We start from the raw sequence: 12,819 nt of genomic DNA, 5'->3' as shown, positions 1-12,819 counted from the left end.
GACGTCAGTAGTGATACAGAAGGTAGTAAATACAACAAAGTTAATTATGAGCAATTATGGGTAAATAATGTGAATAAGGGTGGAATAAATTGCATTAAGGTTCGTACAAACTATAGCACGGTGCATTACGGGAGATTAAGGTAGAATTGTGAAGAACACGTACAATGTATGAACTAACGTATCATGGTCACGTGACAATTGCAGGTGTAGATGGAAGGGATTAAGTTTTCGCATTCCTAAGTGACTGTCGATATTTCTTCAAGGATTCTGATGTTACTGGTATGACGGCCACTCCAAAAATATATCATCCAGAAAAAGAACGCCCTTTCACTTACAATTCCATTATCATTATTTTTCGTGCTCACAGGAATATTAACATGCAATTAAACACTTCTAGAAAAACTGCAGTAGCAGAGCGACAATACGAGAGCAACTTGCGCAATTCTGCACTAATATTTCGGTGCCCTTAATAGCCCAACAAAAAGTGGTGAAATGGAAGAAGCTGTTCGGATACATTTCTGAACAAACAGGGACATGCTGTTAGACGAGCCTCTGCTGTACAATGGCATCAACGTACAATTTGCATGGTGAATCCATAAAGAAGACTTATAGAGGCGAGATCACGTTGGAAGTTCTCAAACCCGAATTTCCACGTACCTTGCCTAATTCATTCAGAGGTTTACTAAGCTACTGATCTGCTTTCTAAGTGCATCCTCAAATACAGTTTGTAAGGCTGAGCCTATATATTAAGGGCTGGTGTCGTCAAAGCTGTAATTTCTTATCCAGAGCATACGCACTTGCAAACGCAGTCTTCAGTCTCGTCATGAATGTTTACGCGTCGCTGTCGCACGACCAAGATGTGCGCGTCTTTATCGCTGAAACTACGCTGTGACCTCGCAAAGTTGCTTCGTTCGGACGCAGCAAATAATCTAATCGCACCAGCAGAAGAGCGCCGATCGTCTCGCTCACGGTCCCGATTTGTGTACTGTACCCTCAGTGATGCAGCACAGACTGCGCCCCCCACCCCAAAATAAAATGCTCGGCACGAAACGTAGTAGCAACTACCCGCCTCACGGCTCTAGTTAGAGACCACAACGAAGCAGCAGCAAACAGGCGGCCATGCGAGCAAGCAAACCTGTCAGAATAAACGTTCAATTTGCGCGGCCACCCCATGCCCAATGAAAAGCGACCGGAAGTGACGGCCGACGCTGTACCATCACCTCGGCGCGCGGCAGGACGGGAAGGCGGAAGCTGCGCCATCATGCTCGTTTTCGCGTGCGTTCGCGTCGCGCGCTGTGCGAAATAATTTTAAACGTGTGATTAGTTTTGCGCGCGGGGTAGAAAAAGATGTGGCCCTTGCTTTGTGTATTACTCGTGCCCCACTTCAAAGCAAAGCGTTCGTACGCACTGGAAGATGGATCCACGAAGGCTGAAACGAGAAGTTGCAACGTGCCCGGTCGGTTGTACTGGCATGACGGAAATTTTCAGGCAAGTGCCCGTTTATTTGGTATTTGTTTTGTTCGCTTTAGAAATATCTCACTGTGATCTCGTAGCATAATTCATAATTCGTTAATGTAAGAGCAAGAGCAGCTGCACTCCTACTAGGGCAAGGGAACTACCTCGATCGCGTCCCGTGTGACTAATGTTTGTCAAATCTGCATCGGGCGTGGTGCGCCTGCATAGTTACGCTTTGTTTCTCAGCGCTTGGGCGTTCATTGATGTGATTCTCTTGTGCGTTAAGCGCGGCTGCTTGTAATACGGTCGTTCGCACTTCAGTTAAATGTGGTCGACCACTTTTGCGTCGCGTAGAAAAGGGACGACTGGCTTTGCCACCTTTCGAAAGAACCGGCGCGGTATTGGTTCTCCCTGATGCGGTCGCATGCTGCTGTTGCTGCTTGCCGGACGCCTTCAGCATTTTTTCGGCTCGCTTTGTCTGCGCGTGTGCGCGTGCTCGCGCTCGGCTCGATTTGTGTGTGTGTGCGTGCGTGCGTGTGTGCGCTCAGCTCAGCTCGCTTTGTGTGTGTGTGTGTGCGTGCGCTCAGCTCGCTGTGTGTGTGTGTGTGCGCGTGCGTGCGTGCGTGCGTGCGCGCGCGTACAGTACATGCCGGTTTGTATGGGCCGGCGTGTTTGCGCGTGTCTAGTGCGTACGTGTTTTGTGAGTGTGTTGCCTGTGGGTCGCTGTATGTGCGAGCACGTGTTAGCGTGTCTGCCTGCATGCATGTATGTGTGCTTGTTTGTGTGCATCAATGTGTGCGTGCGCACTTTTGTGTGTGCGCTTTGAGAGTGCGTATACTTGTGTGTGCGTGTGAGTGCGTTTTGTGTGCGTGCGTATGTATTGCATCAGGCCGGTAGTTTTACTCGCAAAAAAACTCTTACGATTTGGTGCAGCGAGTGTTCCCGCCTGAAAGCCGAGTTTGGTTTCAAGCCACTCTGGACAACTGCTGTATGAGGCGCCGTTTCTCTGGAGCACCAGTGGGAAGGCGCCAGGTATACGCTTCGTCCTTTTTCCTCCCATGCCCTGATGGATCTATATCCTTGATTGTTATTGTGAAAGGAACATTACATCCAGAGCATAAATAAATGATTAAGAAATCTGGTAGTGTGTTTCGCCATTACATTAGTTCCGATCTTAAAGACGTGGATTTCTCATTAGCCCACATTTCTTTTGATGCAGACAACCGCTGAAATTATTAGCGGCAGGTTATTCGAGACGTTCTACGTATATAGCAATTGTCTTCAGGAGCTTTAATGAATTTTGAAAATTTGAAGTGTTGTGCTTTAGAGGTATCATATACAAGCTTTAGGTCTCCGGGTAGTTTGCATGCTCTTCGAGAGCTGTCGCCTATAGCCCTATTGAAATTCGTAACTACAGTTTGGAGCACTGGGGAAGCTAGAAGGCTTGTCCTGGCTCTCGAGAAAGTGTTTAAGCTGGAGGTGTAGGTTGAGGAGTTTGGGGTTGGTAACTCAAAGGATTTTTTATGCCTTAGCAGTAGGAGTGACACAGGATTAAAAAAATGTGTGTCAAGCGTAGGAAGCTGCTCATGTGGTAGAGGCATGTGTGTGCGTGTGTGTGTGCGCGCCCATGCATGCGTGCGTGTGTGTGAATTCGCTCCTCAAAAGGGAGTATGTGTGTAAGTGAGCTACTTCATTGCTGGTCTGTTTGCCAAGAATTGGCAAGAAAACACAATAATCAATTTAACTTGAAATAATAAACTTCAAAGCGTACTGGCGACAGCAGCATATGAGCATGCAGCTGTGTGACAATCTTAATGCATGACTGCAGCATCTGGAAGGAGGCTTGCTTCTTCTTCAGTAAGCAGCACAAAGTCCATATTCTTGGCTTTTCTCGTGCAAACCAAAACGAGGCTCATTGCCAATGATCTTGTCTTTTGCTCTAATAGCATTTGTTTATCTTGTACTTAGAGCGTCGTTTCTCGCAGGTCATGCAGATGGCAGCAGCAATTTCACAATGCCCAGCCTTGGCGCCCCCCATCAAGAGCAAGCCACTTGCGTTCGCCTTCAGACAGATGGTTAATGTCTTCTTGAAAGCGGTTGAGAAGACAACATTGTAAGTAGATATGGTTGTGTAGTGTAATATAATAAGTCAAGTTATAATTTAAAACTCAGGCTCCTTGGCCGCCTAAGCTTGATATGATGTGCAGTTGTCTGTGGTTGTAAATATTGCCGATGGTACAGTGCATACTGCAGGTATGACTGCTGATCCAAAGTATACATTTGCATTTTCTTGATGGTCTTTCATTATGAGGATTTTCTTTGTGCAGGAATATTCACAGAATGCCGGGGCATTGTAGCATCATATTCTTTATTGTGCATTCACTGCTAATTTTGTATGACCTTTCTGCTACCAATTTATTTGCAGGAAAGGAATATTTCTTTACTCCCTGCAATGAGCTTATTTGCTCATTGCATTACACTCTTCTACCTTTAATTTATTCCCATATAATTATCAATACCTTAAAATTTCAGCTGTTTTTATTTTGAATACAATATCGAAATCAAAATGCACCGGATTGCAATCTAGACTGCAAGGGATTTGAAGAAATTACAATAAACCAGGACCTCTCGGGAGCGTTAAAAAAACGTTTCCGCAGGTAATGTGCCTAATTGTACTGAGCTAGCTGCTCATGAAAATTGCAAGCATATTTCATTTCACACAGTTTTGCAGGATATAGCAGGCCTATCATAGTCTCTAAGCACAACCTTACCTCATTTGCATCATGAAAATATCTCATGCTTAATTTGGGACAAATTTTGAAAAATGAATGTTTCATAATTTTGAAACTACACAAAGTATTGGTTGAGGCTAGACAGTTTTCAAACAACTTGACCATGTTGAACCTAGCCATTACAGGACGGAAAAAAAAACATGCACAGGAGCACTCATTCAATGAAATTCGATGCTTGTGGTCATTTTCGACATGGCAAAATGTGCCTTTAAGCGAGAGAGGGCAGGTAGCCAATTTACAACCATTGTGACTCATGCGGGTAGTAGCAACACAGGATGAGAAATGGTTGTGTCCCTGAGGTTCATTGAATATGTTAAAACTCATATACAGTACCCCCCCCCCCCCCCTATGAGGGGTAACTGTGCAATATGTTTTGGGCAAGAAAGACGATTGTTCTAGGAGACAAGAAATTTCAGGCTCTAGTTGAGAGGCTACAGAAAGAAGGACCATGTAAATAGTCACAGATTAACATAAACTGCGTCGGAGGGGCATCACAGTTTAGAGCATGAAGTGGGAGCATGAGGAAGGATCATAAGTTTAAATAAGGGAATATTACTTGTCAGTGCATTGCCAAGCTAACCCATTGAAAGAAGGGGGCGTGCTCTAAGAAAAATAGTTGACAACACATGCTAAATTTTCGAGGAAAATATGCCAAAATGCCAATTCTTACTAAATTAGTAAATAAGAAATACACGATAAATTTTAGGATGCAGAAAGTGTCTAATAAAGTGCATTGGAGAGTTGGATATTGTTGGGCTGGATGCATGTATTGCAGGGCAAATGAGAATGCCAGTGGGGATTCCCTCATTTTCATTTTGTGTGCACACTCTGGAAAACAGTACTCTTTGTCTCCTAGTGTAATAATGTTGTGTAAAAACAGTCATTTTTTAATGCCTTGTGCATTTCACTCTTAATGTGCCATATCCCGTAAGCTTCTCACCTGCAGTACTTATAAAGTGTAATGCAGATATATTGCAGATTTCATAATGTCAATTTTGTATTAGGGTCACGTACACACTCTTGGACAAATGTCTATGTTGAGAGATGTCATTGGTAGTCTTTAAATTTTATTCACTCTTATTTTCTATGATGAAAAGGCTACTGTAAATTTATATGTTTTTGCTGCTGTATGTGCCTTGTGTTCACAATGACATAGTGGTTTAGCATTCACAGTAACATGCAATTCCTTAATTTGCAAAATAGAAACTTCTACCTTTCACTTGTCTTGCCCAGTTGCCTGAGCGGTGCATTCTGCCCAATCACATTAATTAAATTTGTTACTTTGAGGAGCTTGTTGCTTTATCAAATTTTCCGCAAAGTACATGTGTAATTGCACGGACTGAATTCTCATGATTCTCTTCTTATTTTGCTAATGCAGGATGCAAGATTCCAGCAATGCCATGCGCTGCGTTGGTCAAGATGCTCAGAGAATGGAGTCCCTGCACCTCGTGGTTAACCGTGAACATTTCTTTTTCTTTTGGAAAGCTAAAGGCCATTCGCTGCATGACTTGCATTTTTGCAGCTCGGATGTGTACTATATTTTTCTAATTTTGAATCAATATTGGCTGTTCAGTATAAAAAATGATGTACAGCGTGAAGGACAAGGACTGCGACAGACACACTCCACTGACTTTCAACAATATTTTATTGCGTTGACACATCGTGTGTGTAAACATAAGAGGGGTCATGCGCAGAAAATGAAAGCCAGTCACAAGGGGTGTTCTAACAGCAAGTCATTGTAAAAAGAACATGTTACTTGAAAAAAAAAAGCATCACAATTTCTATCTGTTTAGATACAAAATTTCTCTAGGGGTCAGCGTGATAGAGGGGGCACTGACGCACACACTACCCAGTTTTCTGGTGAAATCAGCTTCAATAATTTACTGGGTGAGCTGTGTCTCGCTAGACCTTCCGTATCTTCAAAGAGGGCCATGCAACCGCAGTCCTGGCAATGAATGCCCAAGTGGCCTTGAACAGTGTTATTGACGTTGTTATAGTGCTCTCTTAAACGATCATTTAGGCACCTGCCTGTCTGTCCAATATATTTACTGCCTCAAAATGGGAATTTGGGAAACCACATTCGTTGCACACATCGCAAAACGTTTTCTGTGCCCAGCAGAGCAACAACTCTGATGCGATTTAGGCGCGTTTACACGCTTACAGAGCCTTGCCAGCTTTTCCGGGGCTGAGGAAAGACTGTGATTCCTGCAGGTTCCCCAATCTTTTTTAGCCTATGGGAGACATCATGAACATACAATAGCACTGCAAACCTGTGTCTTTCAACCGGCTGGTTCCTTGACCGAGCGTGCTCATCATGTTTTGTGCACTTCAGAAGCTGTTCCGCTATGGCTGAAATTAAGGCCAAAGGGTAGCCAACGCAAGAAAGGCAATCAACCTGTGCAGCAACACTATGTTGCATCTCGTGTGAGCAAGATTTATTGAGGCTGTTAAGGAGGCAAAGCTTTACAATATCTCATTTGACTTTGTTGGACAGACAGGCAGGCGCCTAAACAATAATTTAGGAGAGCACGATAACAACGTCCATAACACTGTTCAAGGCCACTTCGGCATCCATTGCTGGGACTGCGGCTGCGTGCCCCTCTTTGAAGGTACGGAAGCTTTAGCGAGACACAGGTCATCCGGGAAACTATAGAAGCAGATTCCACTAGAAAACTGGTTAGTGTGTGCGTTAGTGACCCCTCTATCGTGCTGACCCCTAGTGAAGACTTGTATCTCAACAGATAGAAATTCTAATGTTTATTTTTTTCAAAGGACGATGTTCTTACTACAGTCATTTGCTGTTAGACACCCTTTGTGACTCATTCTGCGCATGCCCGCTTTTGTACATATACACATGATGTGGCAACGTAATAAAATGTTGGAAGTCAACGCAGTCTGACATCTCTCGCAGTTCTTGTCATTCGAGCTGTACGTAATTTTATCTCATTCATTGCAAACTATCCCAAGAAACTACCCTTGTTCAGTATAATTATCATGTTTGATACGACCATTTGCTGGCAAATGTTAACAGTGTGATATTTAACTTGAACTTTTGCATGACTGCCTATGCCTGTGTTCTTTTAGTAACCAGAGTATGGCTAATTTATTAAACGAAGTTTGCTAATTTGCATGCTCACATGCTACAGCACGCCTTAATCTTGAACTACTGCATCCAAGTGCAAATAATTGAGAAATTTACTAGGTATTTTAAAACACTCCACATTTTGTGCTCAGCTAAATCGTTTAATCAACAGTGGTTTGTTTTTATCAGGCCTCCTACTGCAGTTTGCACCCAGGCACTAGTAGATCTGGAATATGCACTCTTGATTTATAGTAAGAAAAGAACCTATTTTCAAACTACATATTGTAGATGTACCAGTGCCTTCGAGTTACAAAACAAAAATTTATAGAGACTGGTATTGTAGTTAGAAAAACCGCTACACAGCACCTTTAGCCCAGAGAACTCTCGTTTCACAAAAGAGGACAAACTATGTAGGCACTAAAAAATTCTACGTATTATTGTGCTCAAGTAATCTTGTGGGAAATAGAAAATTACCAATAAGGCTCCTGGCTTAAACCTCACTTAAAGCATGTCTATGCTTGGGAAGTATTGTTTCAGTCTGAAAAATGTTGGCCAGTTCTGCTTTACATCGACTTTCCAAACTTTTAATAATGTTTTGGGATTACATTAGTGTACAAAATAACAGGTGTCTTTCTTGTGCGTTTGCTCTGCATTTCAATTGCTTCCCTAATTCACCTTTGCAATATGCCTTTTTTTAAGGCATCAGAACTTGAATTTTTGTTCACTGGAGCCTAATACTAAAAATTTATTCCTTTATGTGGCCCAAAACACTGCGAATCAACCCAGGCTATTTCAGTGCCGCTATACATAGTTTCTTCTCTAATAACAGATTTGATCAATACTTATATTTTAGATACCTTTGTGGGAAATGTACATGTTCTTGTACTTACCGATGTGTTTGGTGATTGTGCATGTTTATATTTAATGTGATTTATGTATATATTGTACTCTGTATTGCAGCATGCAATAAATATAGTTGCATTTTCTTGAAAATGCAGCATATATCTTACCAGTCTGTGTTGCATGTTATTTGGATATGGAAATCATGATAGCCTTGGTGTTGATATACATGCTCAAAAGTGTCAAGTTTGCTAGCTTGTATTTGTGCAGCGAATACAGGTTTTCCAATATACACCATGAATTACTAATATGTAATGTGATCCACACTTACAGGTGTTGTGTATGCCCATCGAAGCTTTAAGGCCGGCTGTTCGACGGTGCGTTTGGTAGCCGAACTTGAACCTTCTGGCACACGCAATAGTTGTGCGTGGATCGCTGTACATAGTAGTAATTGAAGGCGTGTACTGCCGAACCTGCCTTCCATACACGCTAGAGATAAAAGAGTGTACACCCTTCCAACACCCACACGGATGGGTGTTAATTTGGACGAGCACGCTTACACCCTAAATTTATTTTGCTGGACACCCTTCCACTAGGGTGCTATAATGGCACCCCAACTGCAGGGTGTAGACAACAGCACCCTTAGGGTGTTCGTCTGGCGACAAACTGATTTACACCCTTAAGGGTGTTAAAATGTTTAGTGTGTACACTGATAGCAGAGAATCCATAAGGTTCTATTATGACTAAGACACACAACGTGCGAGAGAGCTATATCAACGTGAGGCATTATACATTAAAGAAAGCTCCTCATTGTAAGTACTTATGCAAGTGGGCCCACGTACGCGTTTGCACGCTCAAAAACCCACAACGCTTTGTTGGTTTCACGTTTGCGCTGGTACATTATGCATGGCGATTAAGTTAGTGCTGCGTAAGGTCGGCACGCACTCAAAATCACGGAAACGATTGGAAAGGTAAGAGCTCGGTAAACCCAGTTCGCTGTATTATCGTCAGGCGCCTTGCTACGTTATATTACATCGCTCTGCTGTGAGCACCTACGCAAACTTGCCAACCATTTAGGATAAAGTTTATAGTGATACATCGCAGTATTCTTTAGCGTTCATCTGGCCCGTGTAATTTCCTGCCTACGCATATAGCAGCAATTCCTTCTGAAGCCTTTAGGTCAATGGCGCATCTAGTAATGAACGTGAGTAACTCGCCTTCTAATAGCACAACATAGTTGGCCTATCTAGCATGTCTTTACCCACAGCTAGAATTTACTTCGTCCCTATGGTGTCATTATCAAGATTTCTCTATTTCACTACGAAAACTGTTTAGAATACAGCAGCGATATTCACCGTACGCATGTACAACCAGTTCAAATAAATTAGTTTGGTAGTTATTGAAACAGTCCTTGGAAGTCGTCATTGGAAGCACGTCGCGCTTTCACTCTTTTAGGTCATTTTCACAGACGCGTACAGACTGTTAGGTCACAATCTCGCCGTTTCATCTACAAGGAAGCACTCCACAATTACCTCAGTTTCATGAGCATCCACGGTCATATTCAAGTGTTTAAAGTTCATGCGCATCACCTTGCTCTATTCCACATAGAAACAATCTTCCGGACGACATTTTCAAATCACACGGCAAAACATTTCAGAATAAGGTTCACGTGCCCAAGTTTAGGGTAGTCATGCAACCGGGCACGTCCTTGGTTAACATCCCTACTTTTACCTCTTTCTCTCTCTCGCTCTCTCTTTACTCAGTTTCCTTCATGGTGTCTATAAGGTATTGAAAATAAATAAATAAATAAATAAATAAATAAATAAATAAATAAATAAACTCACTGACGGCTATGATATACCCTAATGCGAAATTTGAGCGCATCTGTATACGTGTTTTCATTTCGCAATATGATGGCTGGCGCGGATAATCTGTCTTTTGCAGCACTTTGCAAACGAGCGAAGTATGGCGCGACTGCCTCGCTAATTGGTAAAACCCGAGAGGCAGTGAACGGCTAACGCGTGGGCGCGATTCAGAGCAGCCACCGCAGACAGACCTCCGCTCGTACAACGCTTTGTTTTGACGCACTCGCCGCGTGCCTTATCGATGGCGTCATTGGTGAACGGACGAAGCGCGCAACTCCGATGTTATTGCGGAGCGATCGTCGCCGCAGAAAGCCCCATACGCACAAGCGCTAAAACGCGCGCGGCGGGCCGCCGGCGTTCAAACGTAGCTGCGGCAAAGCAGCCACAGCAAATAGCGACGAGCCGCTGCGGAAGTCACGTGAATGCATGAAACTCTCGCACGCAACCTATAGATGCAAGGTGTCGCATACATTTTCCTTCGTCTGCTGATAGCTGGCGCTGTCTATACGTTATTCGTCCTTCGTTCTTAACACGTGTCACATCTTATGAAGACGACGACGTTATTGCCCCTGATCGTAATCATGTTGGCGTGCCTTCTTCGGTTGCGGAGTCGCGGCGTTCCTAGTCAAGGAGGATAAGGTACGGTGGGTGTCGCCTCCGCGTCCTTGTATTCAAGGTCCTTCTTCAAGGTCTGTCTGCAAAAGCTTTCCACTAGGACTACTCGCTTTAGACTAATCATTGATAAAAACAAAGTGAAACCATGACATTCGAAAAAAGCGCGAACGCGATCAAACCACGCAAACCAAACAAGTGCGAGTAAGAGCTGACACGAGCCGAGGCTAGTACAAAACGCGCAGACCAGCTGAGACGAGATATGAGTACGCATCGAGCGGTCAGGAGGGTCCGCATGACACCAGTTTCCCGCGCGTACCCTACTAAAGGGGCCGCTCTCATTTGTCTCCGCGTTCGCCGATAGTGTCTTTCATCTCACGCTCCGCGTTCAATCTTTCATCCTTTGTAGCTGTGTTCGTTTGCTCGGTTACGCCGACACCAACGCCGACGGCGACGCTCGCCACAGGAACGGGTGCCTAAGAGCCGCGTTCAAAAAATAAGTAAATACAAACAACTTCCTCTGCGCAAGTCGGTCACCAGTTTTGTCAGAACAGGGTCTGCTTTCGTGTTTTTGTGTAAAAGGCCTTGCTGCCACAGGCTCGCGGGAAACTCTAGCATGTCGAGCCCTTTCATTATCCGGTAAGCTAGTGAGCAATCACCCGTATGTTAAAAACGAATCGACGCTTGTACTAGAGTGGTCGGGGCGGAACCAAAACACGTGGAATGAGCGTTCTTTATAACATGTTGCCCTTCGTTTTGCGCAAACGAAGAAAATGAGCAGTCAGGTTACGATATGCCTGTATATAACAGGGAAAATTGAATAAATGAATACTGCATTGCGAATAGTGTGCTGGGCGTGTAAAAAAAAGAAAACTTACGTAAATCTGAAAGAGCGTTGAGCATGAGTTAATAAATAGTCTTTACCATGAGCGATCCGCATAGGGTTTTGTTGTTAAAATTTACTGCGCCATTTGCAGTCAAACTGATTGCTTGGAGCAGGCGGCACTGCCAGGGAAAGTTCCCATGAATTCATTACAGTCGTGCGATTCAAAGTTTTTTGTTGTTGCTGCCATTACCGTACACGCGATAGTCAATTACGTCTTCCGAAATTGTTCATTACATCGATCGCTTTACATAGTCACTATACAGAGTACATCAAAACCTTCTGCTAAGGGATGGTTTCTTTTCTTTCTGTCCATTTTTTTAATCTAGCGTCCGCACAATATACGACAATACATGGGTCATTATTGGCGCTCGGCGTCCAATCATGCCACCGCACGCTGTTGTGACTGGCACCCCAATGCTTTAAGGTTGTCCGACAAAAATTGCGCTGTCGCTAACGTATTCCATGCCTTTTAGATTGATGGCGCCCCCACGTCACGCCAAGCTCACGTTTGTTTCTTCACTGGGCCTTTGAGTGCTCTGTGGTTGTCAGTGCAAGCAGAATACCATGGAGTGCTTCCCGCTTTGCTGCAACGATCTACTTCGGTAGACAATCCAACATTGGCTCTGTAGATCTTTTGAAAACCTAAATTTCAGACTATTGGAATCATAAAGATATTACAGCGTAAGCTGTTATGGGCTCAATTCCAATAGTCGTTTCAGTTGGCCATGGCATCCGCCGCCACCACCGCCGGTGTCCGTAGCACATATCACCGGGATTGAGAAGAAAAGAAAATACCCAATTTCCAGTGGGACTGAACCTGAGCCCATTGCGTGGGAGTTGGCTACCCTAACACTGAGCCACGCCAGCTTTTTCTTTTTATCTATTGCCTGTTTTGTACTACTATATCATACAACAAATAGAATTTGAAAAAAACAAGATAAATTAGTAGGTTTTCAGCACCAAGTGCCAGCCATACTGGGCTGACTATTTTAGAATTCTTTGAGCATGGTCAAGGGTTCCACCCTCGACAGCCAAGCAGCTACACGATCTTGTGCTTTCTGAATTTCTACAAATCTGGACATTCATTCTCGGAAAAGCATTCGTGCAGGCCGAGCATCCGGATCGCAGTGAAACCCCACCATACGGGAATGCCATATACAGTGAACGCCAACTAGCATAATAAGGTCAAATGGCAGTCCATCATCGTTTTATATAGATAAATATCTAGTACACTGTGGATCTAAAGGAAAGTCTTTCGTGATAGTCCTCTGAAGTACATCCCAAAGG

The 12,819-nt window shown here is 43.8% G+C and overlaps 1 protein-coding gene and 1 long non-coding RNA gene across 2 annotated transcripts in view; one reads left to right on the top strand and one right to left on the bottom strand.

The window, feature by feature from the left end:
• LOC135902936 (gonadotropin-releasing hormone II receptor-like) overlaps positions 1-12,819 on the bottom strand; it is a 230,450-nt gene that overhangs the window by 130,205 nt on the left and 87,426 nt on the right. The window lies entirely within an intron of this gene.
• On the top strand, positions 1,250-8,341 carry LOC135908073 (uncharacterized). Its single transcript, XR_010566193.2, has 4 exons — positions 1,250-1,488; positions 2,389-2,487; positions 3,441-3,568; positions 5,626-8,341. It is a non-coding gene; the product is annotated as an uncharacterized lncRNA (long non-coding RNA).

This window comes from Dermacentor albipictus, chromosome 3 (assembly GCF_038994185.2).
Source record: "Dermacentor albipictus isolate Rhodes 1998 colony chromosome 3, USDA_Dalb.pri_finalv2, whole genome shotgun sequence".
Lineage (NCBI taxonomy): Eukaryota > Metazoa > Arthropoda > Arachnida > Ixodida > Ixodidae > Dermacentor > Dermacentor albipictus.
This window is presented reverse-complemented; position numbering and strand designations above follow the sequence as displayed.